General features: G+C 48.7%; 1 long non-coding RNA gene across 1 annotated transcript in view; it reads right to left on the reverse strand.

Moving 5' to 3' along the window:
• LOC132594023 (uncharacterized) overlaps positions 1 to 16,551 on the reverse strand; it is a 247,873-nt gene that overhangs the window by 85,716 nt on the left and 145,606 nt on the right. The gene's annotated exons all lie outside the window — the stretch shown is intronic.

A 16,551-nucleotide genomic window follows, 5' to 3' on the forward strand; every position in this document is an offset into this window, starting at 1 on the left:
GGAATGTTCTATAAATATATGTTAGCTTTAATTTGTATACAGTGTTGTTCAAATCTTCTGTTTCCTGGTTCGTTGACATACAGTTTTTCATAGTATTCCCTCATACTTGACTTTTTAAAAGTTTCTGTAAGGTCAATAGTAGTATCTCCTCTTTCATCTCTGATCTTAGTAAATTGAGTCTTTCCTATTTTTTTCTTAGTGGGGTATTAACATCTCACACTTTTATTTTTGAACTTTCTATTTCTCTCCTCAATTCTATCAGCCTTTGCTTCATGTATTTGGGGGCACTGTTGTTAGGTGCATACACGTTTATACTTGTTGTGACTTTCTGATAGATTGATCATTACATCACTATAAAATAATCCTCTTTAACTCTAGTAATATTTTTTGTGTTAAAGTCTACTCTGTCTGAGATTTGTATAGCTACTCCAGTCACTGCATTTTTATAAGGGGTTAAATGAGTTAATCCATATGCATCACACAGAAAAGCATGTGGCTCAGGGCAAGTGTCTGGTAAGTATTAGCTATACTGTTACCTATGGGACACTGCTGGAGTGGCCTTACATGCCCCTGATCTCAGTTAAGCCTCATCACATCCAAACCTGTGGTGCACACAATTTTCTATATTTTACAGAAGAAAAAAGGAGAACCAAAGAGCTCAAGTAGATTGTCCAAGATCCTCAAGCCAACTGGGTGATCCAGTTGGATCTTTTCTACTCCAAAGCCCATCCTCTCTTCTGTATGCTCTGCCTGAGATGTTGTGGCCAAATCAGTTACCTACAAGATCTTAACTTTATAGTCAAACTGAAGACAAACTGCAGTGGTCAAGAACAGGGACTTGGATGTCATAAGAGTTTACAGTAAATCTTGGAACCACTATTCACTGACTGGAGGACCTTCGGTAAGTTCTTTAACCTCTGCATGGCTCAATTTTCTCATCAGTAACTTGGTGATTCTGATGGTGCCTCCTCTAAAAGGCCATTACGAGGATTCACTGTGACAATGTCAGTAAATTTCCTGGCATCTAGAGATTAGTAAAAAGTTGGCTGTTATTAATATTTATTATGATTATTACTATGGTTAGCTAAAGGGAGAAGAGGTGCACTAATATACCTACCAGAAAATGTAAGAACTGCCACAAGGTAGACAAGAGGAAGATATGTGTGTGTGTTTGGAGAAAGAAGAAGTCTCCCCTGACTCAAGGACCATCAGAGGATTCCTAAGAAGTGTTATATTTCTGTAGGACCTTGAAAAAGGTACAATGAGGACAGAGGAACAGGGCATGACTGGCTTGGTGAACAGCAGAGCCAAGGCACAGAGATAGGTAAGTACTTAAACGGCAGGGAATGGGAAGCATGCTGGAATTCCCCATCAGCACAGCTCTGGCCTCCTTTGACAGTACCATCCTAAACACAAGGTGCAATAAAAATCTAAGTATCTCAGTAAAAGGAAGAACAGATGGCCCAAGGTACAACAGGCAGGAGCTATATCACAAGGCAAGAATCTACATTTCACCCACTCCACCCCACCACTGTTCTCACCTGTCCTATCTGCCTTTATCTCTGATGAGTTTACTCAGAACTCACCTGTCTGGCGCTAAAAGCTCTGTAGGGTGCAGAGGGTAGGTTTGGGGAAGTAACATCCTGCAAAACTATAAACCCCCCTCAGTCCTGTGCTCAGTCAACAACACAGATTTCTTCAGCCCAGAACTGCTACGGCATCCCTTGAGTCTGGACCAGAGGCAAAGGAGTGAGTGATCCAGCTGGGCTGCAGGGGAAGGGGCATGAGAAGGTGCTGGGACCTCACACCCTTCAGCACCACCCTGGAGAGTGGTGGTCTATGGATATTGGTCCCCCAACCCCTCCTTGTCAATTCTGCCACTATGATCACCCTCACAGAGCACCCTGACCTCCCATTTGTGGAAAATGAGGGATGTCAGCATAGGGGGCATCAGCGTGCGCTGCCACTTTCTGAGACACACCCTCCCTCCAAGCTGCTCTGTGGGGCTTTGTGCTCAACAATTTCACAGCCATGATTTTGTGTCCTCCTCCTAACAGTCCACCTGTTGGTTGTTCCTTTTTAAGGGATTCTTATAATCCAAGACAGGCTCAAAGAGGCAAAGCCACTTGCCTAAGGTCATGAGGTCATAAGTGAGGGAGCCAAAAGGTAACCCCACCCCCACAGGACCAGGCAGCTCAGTGTGGCTCCCGGAGCACACCGGGTGTGGCAAAGCTGAATCTAAGGAGCCAGGTGTTATATGCTGGCATCAGATCACAGACCATCTCAGGGGGACGTAAATAGAAGGAGGCAGGGGCTAGAGGGGAGAGCCAATGGGCAGGCGGAGAGTCTCACCAACAGCCTCCAGTGAGCTGAGCAGGCAAGGCAAGGCCACCTTCAAGGCCAGATCAGAATGTGGAAGGTACTTCGCCTTTAATCCCACCAAAGGGCCAAGCCCAGCCGCCAGGAATCTAGCCCCACGGAGTTGGAGGGGAAACTCAGACGTGGGCTCAAGCCTCCAGTCCATGACAGGAGGGACTGGCAAAACCACAGGGGTAGGATTAACATTAATGGAGCCCCTACTGCTTGTCAGAAGCTCTCATGCCTTTCATTTCCTTATAGTCCCTGCTGTGGTCCAATAAGGGGGTAGTCTGCCCCCCAGTATTATAGATGAGGATGCTACAGCCATGATAAGCTAGTTGATCACAAGTTCTATGCCCCCTCCTTCTGTGGCACACTGGTGGGTGACACTTCGCAGCACCTGACTTTTGGGGGGTGGGGGCACGTGACTGAGTCCTGACTGATGGAATTGGACACAAGGTATAGAGGGTCCTGGGTCCTCATATTTGCCCACAAGAGCCTCCATTCCCTTCCCCCTCTTCATTTGTCTGCTGGCTGGACACAGATGATAAAATGCAGGATTCAGAAGCCCCCATGAATGGCAGAGCCCCGAGATAGAAGGAGCCTGGGTCCCTGAGTGACAGCACTGAGCAAGAAGAGATAGAGCCCTGGGCGGAAGCCCAGGAGACATGGCCCTCCACATACCCTGCTGTGAGCCCTGCTGCTCCATCATTTCCCCACTGTAGCCTTGGCTTCCCCTTCTGCATAAGATAAGGGCGGGACCAGATGATAGCCAAGGCTCCTCCAAAGAAGGCTGCCTTTCAGGGATGTGCACGCTGCTTTAAGCAAAGGAGGAAGAAGAAAGGCACTGAGGACTCCTCCTCCATCCCATGGGCTCTGCTGCCTTTCTCTGGGGCTGTCCGCCAGGCCTGGTGTAGCACCTCCATCAGAATTGAGGACACCCGCAGGAGCGGCGCTGGTACCCTTTACAGACTTCCCAGCATCGTCACTGATGAGCTGGTTCATCTTCACATCCAACAGGCATGGCCCACGTAGCTCCACCACAAGGACACCAAACCCCATCCACAGCTTCTCCTGCCCGCTGTGGGCCTGAAGGTCCAGCACCCCTGGAGTCATGAGGCTGAGTGATCCTTGTCCTCCTTCCTTCTTGCCTGGACACTCATTACAGGGCAGTGACATTTCATTTTCCGGGGCTCCCAGCCAGTTCCACTATGCTCTGGTCCCCGGAGACCTGTGGAAGTGGTGGAGAAGACACCAGCTTCCTGCCCGGGGCCATGAAGGCCATTTCTGCCACCTGGAGTGCTACCCAGGGGACACGCCTGGCTTCCTCAACCCTCCCTTGGTTATCTGTTAGTGGCGTTATTTCTCTTCCCCTCTCGCTTCTCCGTCTCCCTCCCGTGAATATCTGTTTTAACAATCACTCTCCAGGGGCATTTGTCTGCTGGGGGAATCGCAGCTGACAGCAAAGGTCACCGTGACCAGTTCTGGCTCGCCGCATACAAAAGTGCCTTTTAGCCGTGGGCCCTGCGAAGGAGGAACAGGTCCTATTATTGATAAATCCTTGAAAAGACTCTAATGCATCTTCATTGCAGGGAAAACAACTGCCTTCAAGGTTGCACCAGGAAAATAAAGCAGGAGGCCTGGTGACGGATGTGAGAAGTTGGCATTTTCCCGAAGATTAAAAGATAATAACGCTTCTATTAGGATCACTCCGCCACACTGTACTGATCTCATCAGGGGAGCCACTGCAGGTCTAATATGAACAGAGCGCGCTCTGGAATTAATCACGGGGGTTTTTGTTACGGTTCACAGGGCGTTTCATTCAAGCTGCATCGTTAGCAATATTTATGGCCTCACTCCCCTGCCGTTATTAAGTGCAAGTGGGCCTCGTGGAGCTGGGCCTGCTGGGTTAGAACACAAAGTCATTCTTCAAAAGTAAATCTTATCTAAACTGTGCACACAAAGCCAATTACATTTTGATTTACATGTTAATTCTGCTGCAGAGGCCCCATACTGAAGCAGTGGGGGCCGGATGGACCGCGTCTGGCTGGAGATGGGACCTCGGACAAGCTCCTCGCCTTCACTCTGCCTCAGCTTCCAGTTCTGTAGAATGGGGTGGACGGAACCTGCCCCCCAGCAGGAGAATTAAAGAGACAGCACACAGAGCATCTGACGTAACACCTGACAAGGGAGGAGCCAGCAAAACCCGGCACCGCTCTTCTTCCTGACAGAAGCATTATCCCTTTTCTGGAGACCTTACCTGACTTGAATTCTGCAGAGACCAGTCTAAGCAAAAATTCCAGCGAAAATAGGCTGAATTTGTTTTAATCCCAAACCTAAGATAAATACATGAGTGTGTGTTAGGACTCACGGAAACTAGTTCCTGGTTTAACCAATTTCCACCTCCGGTCCTTTTCTTGTAGATCAGGGATGCCGACGTTTACCCCACAATGTGGGGCAACCCGTCAGCTCTGGGGTAAAGACTATCCTGAATCTCACTGAATTGTTTCGAAAATTAAACAAAATAGATTTGAAAGGGCTTAGTCTCGACCTTACACAGAATACGCACTCCATAACTCAAGACTGTCATGAGTAGGAGTCATATACTAGTAATATAATAGTCATAATACTAGTAAGCATGGTAGGACTAGTACCCATGGTAGTAAAATTAGTAATTATAGTAGTAGCAGCGATAGCAGCAAGTAGTGCTACTAGTTGTAATGGTACTAACAGTAGTGGTGGTACTGGTAGTAACAGTAAGGTAATAGTGGGGGTAGTAATGGTGGTAAAGAAGTACCCGAGTCCCAGTCCTCATTACCTGTGTGATGTAAACCAAGTCAGTTAACGTCTCTGAGCCACAGGCTCATCATTTGTAAAATGGTAGTAAAATCATCTGACCCTCATGGATCTTGTCTGTATCAAACCTTACTCTGTAGGTAAAGCTCTGTCTGGCCCACAGCAGGCTCAGAAAGCGTCCATTTCCTTCCCTATCAGCCTCCACCTATTTCCACTCTCTTGCTTACTCCCTGCCCTGAGCTTCTGAGTCTCTTTGTGACTGCACGTCTGGAATCTGTCTTTGTGATTGCTGTAATGGGAAAAGCACCAGATCGGGAGGCTGGTGAATGGGGTTTGATGCGGGGTCAAAGACCTGAAACTCGTCTCTTCATCCCAGGGCTGATGGGAAGGCTAAGTGAGAAGATGCAAGTAAGCCCTTCCCACGGGCCCGGTCGCCACAGGCGTTCTATGCCCGATGCCTCTAGAAAAGGCCCTTCACTGGCCTGGCCTCAGTTTCCCCGTGTACACGGTGGGAGTCTATTTAAAGTGAGTGCCAAATCAAGGAACCTGCTAGAGCACTTCTTAGGACAAAGGGCTTCCACTGTCTCTCCATTCACAGAGCCTGATAGAGTCCCTTGCACACAACAGGCGTCCAATGAACAATTCTTCCATCATTCGGGCCTCGTAAGAATTCCCTTCCACATCACCACAATTAAGAGGTCATGTGGTATGTTCTGAGTGAATATCTCCAGCGTCAAGGAGTTCATCAACCTGAGATGCAGCCCACGTCTCGTTAAACAACTAGAGTTTTCAGACGTGCAGTTGAAATCTACATCTTCATAAATGCCACCCTTCAGGTCAGGCCTTTGGAATCCCGTGAAACACTCTGTTGTGACAGTGCTCCAAGTGTCCCATTAGCTTCGCTCAGCCTCCCTTTTTTACTGGCTAGACAACCCCAGTCCTTCAACCGTTCTGTTCAAGACACGGTTCACTCCCTTACCAACCCAGCAAGCACTGAGTACTTGCGCAGCAGGCCAGGCCTGTGCCGGCACTTAGGAACACAGCGACGGGAAATGACAGGCCCTCCGTGCAGGGCGAACGACCCCGCTCACAAGTGTCTGCCGTGACTTGGCTACCCTCTCAGCTTCCTACTCTGGATTCCCATCCACAGGTGCAGGCCCTGGAGCTGAGCCCCAGCCCAGGCAGTCGGACCAGTTCAGAGAGACCTCCGACCCCAGCCCAGCCCCAGTATGTAGTAAATATCCAGGAAGGTATGTTGAATGAATATTTCCTACCTGGATATCACCTTCCTCCTTCTAAAGGCATATGGTCACTAATGTTCTTATCTTATAGGAAAGGCCAAGCAAGCAGCCGACGTGGAATGGGTCCCACAGGACAGAGTTTGAGCATTTCTGACTTGGACTAGTGAATCTAGGAGTGTGCAAAGCCAGGAACACAAGAGAGAAGGAGTCTGCTAGCCAGACAGGAGGCCGACAGGGGTCTGAGCACTGAAGGACAGCATGAGATAGAAGTGTCTGGCAGGAAGGCTGATGCCAGCACCCTAGGGTGGAGTAGGGGGGCTGTGTGCTCATGCAGTGAGCTGGGGGCAGCGTCAGAGAGTAAGGACAGAGAGAGTAGAGGGCGAGAGTCAGGTGAGCAAGCTGGAGGGAATGGCTGTCAGCAACGGGGAAAGTGATGCAACTTCTGATGGACACGTGTGTCCCCGGGGCCGGCTGTGGGTGTGAAGGTCAGAGGCGCGTGAGCCTGGGCTGTGGCAGCCACCACCTGGGCTTCCTGGAGCAAATCAGGAACTAGGAGATAGAACAAGTGAGGGAAAGGCGGAGGCGTGGGGGAGAGATGGGGAGAGAGAGGAAACAGTGAGGGTAGGGAAGAAGAGAACAGGAGATAGGGTGGGTATGACCAAGGAGATCGATGGCGTACGCGAACATTCAACACCAGCCTTGCGAGCACTTTCATAAACCTGGTTTATTGCGTAAGTCATCTTCACCATAAAATAGATTTCCAGTTCCCGCCACCCAGTCTCCCAGCTCTGGGGCCTGATAAACACGGCCGTGTGGCCGGCGCAGTCTGCGCCTCGTAAATCCGCGGGCTCCGCTGGCTTCACGCCAAGCCCAGGTCGCACTTCCAGGGGGCCCTGGGGCTGGAAGCACCCCACCCTGCCCAGAACACGCCCCCCACACAGACCCCAGAAATAGATGCTAATATCCGCGGAAGAAAAGAGTGCTGGTCACGTGTTCATTTTTCAGCTGGGGAAACCCACCTCTGCAGGAAGCGGCATAAAGAGAGCATCATGGATTTGGAAGAAACACCTGAGCCCATCACGTAACGCACCAGTCACGTGAACACTCCTACCCTTCTATCTGACACGGGAAGTGGCTGGTTGAGGGCAAAGGGACCAGAAGGGCGTTCCAACATGTAATCAGAAGCGCGTCGGGGGCTACCATGGAAGACCTGCTCATTCTCTGTAATACTGAATCCAGAGACTAATTTTAGGGGATTTACAGAGCAACTTGTGAAAACAGTTTTTGATTCACGGGCCCTCATATTGGTTCAACCTGAGAATACTCTTCACTAAAGTTATAGCTCCTAATATTTCCCCATTAAAGTCTGACACACACTTTAAGTTGACTATAGAACCATACTGAATATATGTACACACATATTTGAATATATACATGTAATATGTACATATGTGTGCATATATGCACATATATATGAATGAAACAATAGTAGACATTCCGTCTCCACACTCCTGTTGAGTTTTGAGTGCAGACTGATTTCTGCACACGGTGAACAAGAAGAGAACGGCATGCAGTTGCAATGCAGCACAAATATACTAATGTGGGTCTGACGGCTGGCTGCTTTGATGTATGAATTCATCCAGGGAAAAACCAAAAACATTAATTCACAGAGGTTAAAGGTAAGACCCAAAAGAAGAAATGCAAACGACCAATCCACACATGAAAAACTGCTCAATCTCTTGAATAATTAAAGAAATAAAACTGAACCAGTAATAGTTGTCTTTTAATTTGACAAAGACTAACAAAAAGTGATAATACTCCAAGCTGGCAAGGCCGTGATGAGACAGTTCCTCTCATTCACTGATGAGGCAAATGGAAATGTACATGGGTACCCACTGCAGTCTGGGGTGTCTACTAATAAGCTTGCAATGGTTTAGTGGACCCAGTTACCGTCAGTAAAGAGAGAGCTTTGTTTTCTTGTATAATTGCAAAGTCTAGGGATTATCCAGGACAAGAAAGTGAGGCTCCAACATGAGGCATGGGGAAAAGAGAATCGGGGAAATGAGAAGAGGCTGGAACAGTGAAGAAAAGGACCTGACCTGTCCAGAAAAGAGACATTTTCCAGAACCACTGGCCTAAAAGGTGTACAATTGCCCCATGAAGATCGGAACTCCTCTGCAGGTCACCTATCACTGTGGGCTGAGAGTGACACAGAAACCCCTCCCAAGAACATGTCTTGGTGGGGATCCAGGCAGCCTCAGTCAGTCCCCGTATTGTCACAAAGCAAAGGAAGACCTTCAGGAAATATTATAAAGCACCAAACCAAGCGGGGTCCCTGGTAAGCCCGGGGCCTGACTGGGGAGAACAGGATGGCACGCCCTGAAAGCTCCCTAAGAACCCCAAACCCAAGGGGGCTTGTTGCCATCTGCAACGGCACTTCATCATGCACGGACTTCCCTAAAGGACGGTTAATGCCTTTCCAGCTGCCAGCCTGGGTTCTCAGCAGTGCTCCCCACCGCCAACAGCAGGCAACATCTAGTTATCTCATGTGTCCCTGGACTTACACTTTTGCCACAAAAAAAGATCTTCTCCAATACAGATGCAAATGCAATTTTGACAAGGGAAGACAAGTTAGGAGGGATTTCAAGGTGCCAATCAACGCACATATCTGTTCAGGTCCCTGATGTGGTCGCTCTACTGGCTGTAAGGTTTTCTCACCTTCTCTTCATACAAAAGAAATTAAGCTCAGATTTATAAACAAAGTCCCTGATTACGGCTGCACTGTGTTCACACTTGATATGCATATTTTGAGGGTTTTCTAATACTATTTGGCCAGAGGCTATTCAGAAACTCCTTCGCTGAAGAAGCCATGAGCCTCCCCTTGGTTCTGACCTCAGTGATGCTGCAGGACCAGAGGGCTGAAATAGAAAACCTCAACTAAACAGAAGTGTACCACCCAAGAACCTCAAGTTGCTGGGATCGATTTCTATTTCTATATCTGAATCTGCTGAGAATGGGCTTAACTAATTCAATATACTCCTTCAACGAAGGCTTACTGAGGTCCCGCCAAGCCCTCTCCTGGGCGCTGAGGATGAAGCAGTGAAGCAGAGGAAACATTCTTGCCTGCAGAGACTCTGCATCTTAGTGAGAGGAGGACAGAGGTGACACACAGAGCGAATACATCAAGATTCAGGGCCTCCTTGTTTCCCCAATTCTCCATCTCTCCTCGCCCCATGGCAGGAGACACAAAACTGTGGCTCAACGCTTCAGCTCCACTCAAGGTCCTGGGAGTCACCACAGGCTCAGTCAGACCCTGAGAAAGCATTACTTCTGCACCCAAAGGGCCTGGTGTGCAGGCAGCCCAACTTCTGCCTTGTTCTGACATGGTAGGGACCAGCAGCAGGGCTCTGGCTCAGTAAAGGAATCTGGGAGTAAAACTGAGACACATGCCATAGCCTGGGCCCCCAGACCAGGCCAGAGCACCGTCAGCAGGCCCTCACAGAAACAGGTTCATGAGAGAACACAGGGAGCTTGGTTTCAGACATGCCGTATTTGAGGTACAACCAGACACGAAGGTTGAGGTGTCCAGTGGGCTTTGAGACCTCCCAGGTCTACAGGTAAGGACCTGGCATGGAGATGGGGGTGGCAGGGGGAAACTCCAACATGGAGGTCTTTCTCGAAACCCAGATAAGACATCAACAAAGGATATACTACAGAGAAGGAGAAGAAGAGATCCCAATATGTTGAGAGGAAACTGGCTTTTAGGCGAGTGAAGGAGGGCGAGAGGAGAGAGAGCTTAGATGTGGGGCACAGCCCAAGGGATTCCTGAATGCCACCGAAGGTAAAGCTCTGGGGAAAAGAGAGAAAGTGAAGAGCACCAGCTCAGGGGTGCTGAAATGGAGCCATTGGGTTTGGCAACTTGGACCTTTCCAAAGCCTTTCAAGAGAGGTTCCAATAGAGGGAGGGCAGTCATCTTAGAAAGGGAAGAGGGGACACAGTATCAGAAGGCCAAGGAAGCAAGTGTGCAACTCAGCTCAGTAAGTCTGGGGTAAAAAGAAGATGGGGGGAAGGCTCTGGAGGAGGCGGGATGAGAAAGAGCTTACATGAGCTCTCAGGCTGAGACCTTGAACAAGCTAAAGAGGGAAGATCTGCTGGGAGGAAGATCCCACAAAAGGCAGGAGTTGCCTGGAGGAAGAACACAGATGCTTTCAGCTGTGAGTAATGAAGTGTCTCACAAAAGGGGCTTCAACAATAGAACCTTCTTTTTCACACCAAAAATGTACAGAGTGTCAGTCCCATCCTTTAGGAAGCTATGGAAGTGCTAGAACAGGAAGTACTTTTCCTGCAATCGTGATCCAAGTGACATCAAATGGACACAGTCGGATGGGAACCAGAAAGCTTGAGGGACTCAATTTTCAAAATTCATTGCACAACCGTATCTGCATTTTGTGTGGGTGTGGATGGTAACTGTGATGCTTAGGCCAGTGCAAGGACAAAAACATATTTCCTAATGAGTTTCCTAATACTTTCTTCACTGGATAATCAGTACTTTTGTTTTTGGACATCAAACGTATTTTCATGAATCATTTCCCATCCGAATGTGACCTACAAATGTGGCTCAGTGGTCGCTTTGCTGTTGAGGGGGTCCGTGTTCTGTACGCAGGGCCATCAGCAGAACTAACGCATCGAGGTCCCATGTATATTCCCACTCTCTTCCTCCCCAGGCAGCCCCAGCCTCCTGCTAGAGACCTGATTCCAATAACTGGGGCCAACGGCACTTTGCTTGAAGTGATGAATCACACTCATTAAGTCAGGGCTGGTCACCGTCAGGTGACTATTTATTTTGCCCTGTGCCTATTGACTGAAGATTTCATTGATTATTAATTTCAGCTAAAACAGGCCTCAAGCATCAGTTCTGGCTTATCCCATCAACACTTAGGGATGGAATAGGAACCAATGGGTGGACGGCATGGGGTGGGGGAGGAGTTTCTAACAGCCAAATGACCCCAGAATGGGACCAGTGATCTTGCGAGGAAATGATTTCTCCTTCCTGGGTTGGTTGGAACATCTGAAAGTTTTCCCAGTTTCTCCTAATACCCTTAGGGCCAAGGCAATGTGAGGACATGGAAAGGATGCTGGGCTCTCGTGTAAAGCTTTTATTCCTATGTGGCATCTCCATCACTGACAACCTTAGTCTACCTGATCCCAGTGGACTTGGCCGCCCAGGATGTGACATTCAAACCCCATCATTCCCCTGAGTCCACACCTAAGAGCTGGGGGACCCAGAGCCCTGACTCTCCCAGAAATGGCCCTGCCAACCATTTCTCACTGCCCCTACCCATCTGAGAGCCACTGTCTAGGCACTAGACCACGGAGCCACTGCTTTTATACCTCTCCAGGTGATTCTCATGAATATACAATTTCAAGCCACTTGTTCTCAGGGCAAATGACAAACTCTATGATAACACGGTGGTTGGTCCTTGATGACCTGGAACCTGCCCAGGTGGTTAGTCTCATCTCTTAATGCTTTGCTGTCTTCAATTTCCAGCAGCACTAAATGCTTACAATTCCCTGTGTGAACCTTATGTGTGGAGCGTGGAGAGATCTGAGACAAAGCAGACTCCAGGACTTGCTTTCATGTGAATCCTTAGTGTATTAGGACAAGGGGAAGCCCAACAGGACTCAGTCTGGCTTTCTGGGTCTTCTCTGCCCAGTTAACAGAATTTTGTCACCCTGTGGCCTTTTGCTCCCTGTCCTTGTGTTTATGCCATGCATACACCTTACTTGGACCTTTGTGGGTGGCTATGGCTGTGAGCCGTGCATAACTGCTCTTCAGTTCTCTAATCATAAACCCCTTAACAGAACCCCAGTGCCACCATTATTTCTATTATTTCTGTGTCTGCCTCTCACAGGAATCTGAGAGCTATTCAAGGGTGGCCCATGGTTTTCAGCACGGAATCTGGCATATAGGAGGTACTCAAAGAATTGCTTATTCATAAGAAATTAATATACGAGGAGTGTAACTTCCCAGAGGCTGTGCGGGATGGAGGCATGACAAAAGGAGACATTTTTTCAGTTTCTATGACAAATCTGAGGATTAGGGGTTTGACACTCAGAATTCATAATATTCTCTCCAGTTCGCCTCCTTCCTCTCCAGAAGAGATTGGACTCAAACCCATACTTGCACATTCTAGGCCACCCTCACGGCTATAACCATGACAACTGTATTATATTTGCAATGTTAAGAACTTGTGCAACTTTCCAAACTTCATCAAAGAAGAGCTCTAGAAATATCTATTGACTGATGGACCACCCAACTGCACGAGAGAGACTGTTTCCCAAGAGTGGGCCCAGGCTCCAGTGAGTCATTCTGTCCACATACCATGAGCCATCTCCTTCTGGGTCACCACCATCACCCTATTCCACAGTTCAGCATTCCTTTTGAGCATCACTGCAATAAGATGTCACTGGTACCATCAACCAGGTCTTGAACGAATTCTGTTGGGGGACTTTTACTCTAGATCCAATCTTGTGCAAGCCTGACCCCCTTCTCCCATCACTCCCAGACCCGCCCCTTCACACTCAACCTCACCCACTCCAGGCTCTTCCCAAACCAGATGAGAACACACTATACAAGGGGACAGTCACGGGTCAGGTTGCCCAGGAAGCAAATGCTGAGCTATTGAGCAAGCTGGATGTTTATTAAGATGAACTTCAGACCAAAACGTGGGGAAGGGAAGGGAACAGAAGTAGGGAGCAGAGGGAGACATTCAGCAAACCCAGTGACAGATTTTGCTGACCCCACGGGAAGCTGTGGAGTTAGGACTGACCCTTCGGCACTGCTCCAAGCTGAGCTCAAATATATATATATATATTTATACTCCCATGGCGACTATTCAATATTAGATTGGGCACCCCAAGAAGGGGCAAGATCTCAGGTGTGTGTTTCTGCAAAAGGAGGCTGACAGATAGCAAGGCTGTCTGCCAACAGTCCTCTGGCAGCTGGGACAGTAAGTCCTCATTGAAGGGGGGACCTCAGAAGCTCATCACGGCATGTACCCCAGAAGAGTAAAGAGTTTAGTCTATCTCCTCCAAACGCAGGGAACCAGCACACCCTTCAAACTCAAGTCACTCACTCAGAGCAACCAACATAGGAGCTGGCTGCATACTGTGGACCCCAGAAGGGACCCTGCCTTCCTCCCAACAGTCCTCTCCTAACCCCACCATGGGGCGCTGGCCTCCATTTTCCTGTCCAGCCTGTCTAGTTCTCTCCTGAATCCTTATCTGCTTCTAAGGGGCCACAGTCGCTGGTCAGTCTCTTCCCAGTCACTCAGGGCATCCATCCTGTTTCCGTTCTGCCGTAAGTGGATGAAGCACAGACAGCCACGCCACTGCACCTCTCTGCCGCCGACTTCCATCCGCTCCCTACCTTTAACTTGTCTACAGTGTTGACCCTTGTCAGATACCAAGGCCTGCTTGGTCCCACATAGAGCTCACTCCATCATCACACTGACAAGGAGCCCTGGGACGGCAGCACAGCCAGGCTCCCAGTCACCCCTTCTGGCCACATCCCGTTGCCCACCTAGCAGGAGCCCATTTCAGATAACAGCACACCCTCATGATGGATGTGGCTAAAGGTGAGATTACAAGAGATTTTGAGGGGGCTTTCAGTGACAGGCCTGCAAAGTTGAGGATGAATTACATTTATAATACTACCCAGGCCCAAGGACATTAATTAGTAACTGAAAGAAACAGGGAAAGGTGCAGAACCACAAAACTATCAGCAACTGTCACTCCTTAACCACTTAGTGACCCACTCATCCGTTCCATCAGTAAGCACAGGCTGACACCCACTTCGGGCCAGTCTCATACTGGGTTCCGGGGACGTGAAACTCAAGAGGCCTGGACGGCAACTCCTGTGTGCTCTTTCCCCCGTGTTTCCACTTTATCTCGTAAAGGCCACATTTCCATCCACTTGTCCCATGCACGGAAATGCCTTAGAGGGAACTCTGGTCCTCTCTCTGCCTTCTTACTCCCCGATTCCTGTGGAAGGAGGAATGTCTAACCCAACTGGTCAATTTAGATTCAATTGCCCTCTGCCATCCGGGCTCTGACACACACATTCTCCTCCTCCTTCCTGCCTCGCTATTCTGAAACCAGCAGGGCAGGACCCCTCTCAGAAGACGAACCCACCACTCTCCCTCTCTCCCCCTTCTCTACTCCCCTACTGATTTCTATGCTTGAGGCAAGCAGGCCTGCAGTCCTATTTCACAAGGTTAGGAATCTGGAGTCTACAGGTCATGCTACTTTTCTCATAGTTTGCTCACGTCTGCAGATCCTAAAGTTTAAACACATAATATAATGTAACAAGTAGGAGATACCACTTGGTCCCAAGTGTAAGCCACAAGCTCCTACACAGTTCGCTGGAATCTCTAGGTTTGATGGTTACTGAGTGCTTTGCAGCATTACCAAAGTAGGTAAAGGGATCCCCATTCAATAATCAGTTCTCTGTGTATATATTCATTAATGGTCAAACTTTGAATGGGAAGAAGAATGCAGTGCTTCTTTTGCTCCAAGTCCCTAAGAAGACATAGTTTCTACTGTCCTGAAGTTTACAGTCTAATGGTCAAAAAAACCCAAAAAAGACTATAAAAATACAGCAAAAATATACCTAACCCAGCCTGAGGGAGCCATCGGTATAGGTTTTTTGGAAGCAATAAATGCAGAAAAGAGACTTACGTGATGAATAAGGTAAATGAAGGGCACGGAGAAAGAGGGGATGTAGTCCAGACAGAGGAGCTGCATTATCAAGCGTTCAGGGTTCAGTATGGTGTGATGTGAGGGAAGAGACATAGGTGGTCGAGGCTGGCGTGTGAGAGCTTGCATCCCGTCAGATTAAGCTCCTGGACACTTGCACTTGCAGGGGGTAAGGCGGAAGTTCGTGGTTTATCCTCTGATTCGTATCTAAGTCCCTGAGGATACACCTGGAGCGTTAAGCTCTTATTGTTCACCCACGAGGTATTCACCTATAGTCTTGTTTGGCTCTCACATCTTGGAAAGCAGACCAGACCTGAGCTCCCTTCAATGTTCTGAGTGAGATGTAAACGCCAGTCAAACCAGGCCAATGCACTTCATATACTGGAATGGTTTTGAGCTTCCCAGCAGGTAGAGGCTGCAGGAGAAGGCTTAGGTGAAGAATAACCGTTTACAGCCAGGCCTCTATCACCTTCCGTTTTGCCTACCCTCCACCCTGTCTGACTGGTCTACTTGCTTCTGTCTGATCCTCTTCAATTTAGCCGTCAAACCAGCCACACTACAAATCATACCACGCCAGCATATAATGCTTCAGTAGTTCCCCAATGCTGTCAGGACAAAGTCCAGTTTCTTTATTATGATGTCACAGGTTGCATTCTTCCAGACGTAGACCCTGAGACAACAGTTAACATATAGAAGTGTATTAGGGGACTTCCCTGGTGGCTCAGTGGATAAGAATCCGCCTGCCAATGCAGCGGACACAGGTTCGAGCCCTGGTCCAGGAAGATCCCACATGCTGGGGAGCAACTAAGCCCGTGCACCACAGCTACTGAGCCTGCGCTCTACAGCCCGAGAGCCACAACTACTGAGCCCAAATGCAACAACTACTGAAGCCCACGCACCTAGAGCCCATGCTCTACAACAAGAGAAGCCACAACAACGAGGAGCCCGCACACCGCAACAAAGAGTAGCCCCCGCTCGCCACAACTAGAGAAAGCCTGTGTGCAGCAATGAATACCCAATGCAGCCAAAAATAAATAAATAAATAGAAGTGTATTAGGGAGTGCCCTTGGGATCAATCCATGTGGAAGGGAAGTGGGGGAAGGAAGAAGAATTGAAGAGAAGCTGAGAAGGTATGATGCAGTCCTAACAAAGGCCTCAGTCAACTCCAAGGGAAGCTCCAAAGCCAGATGACCTTTCAAGAGTTGAACCAAGTTGGGCAAAGGGACCAAGCCTTAATACGCACATGGCAACAAGTCTTGGATACAGACCACCCGGAGAAAGGGGGCATGACCTGGAACAAGGTAGCTTGATCCAAGGCAAATTCCTGAAAGAAGCTGGTAGCTGGGGGCTGTCTGCCAGTAGTATTCCCAGCACTTGGAGGAAGAAGGCCATCAGACCT

This window comes from Globicephala melas, chromosome 19 (genome assembly GCF_963455315.2).
Source record: "Globicephala melas chromosome 19, mGloMel1.2, whole genome shotgun sequence".
Classification (NCBI taxonomy): domain Eukaryota; kingdom Metazoa; phylum Chordata; class Mammalia; order Artiodactyla; family Delphinidae; genus Globicephala; species Globicephala melas.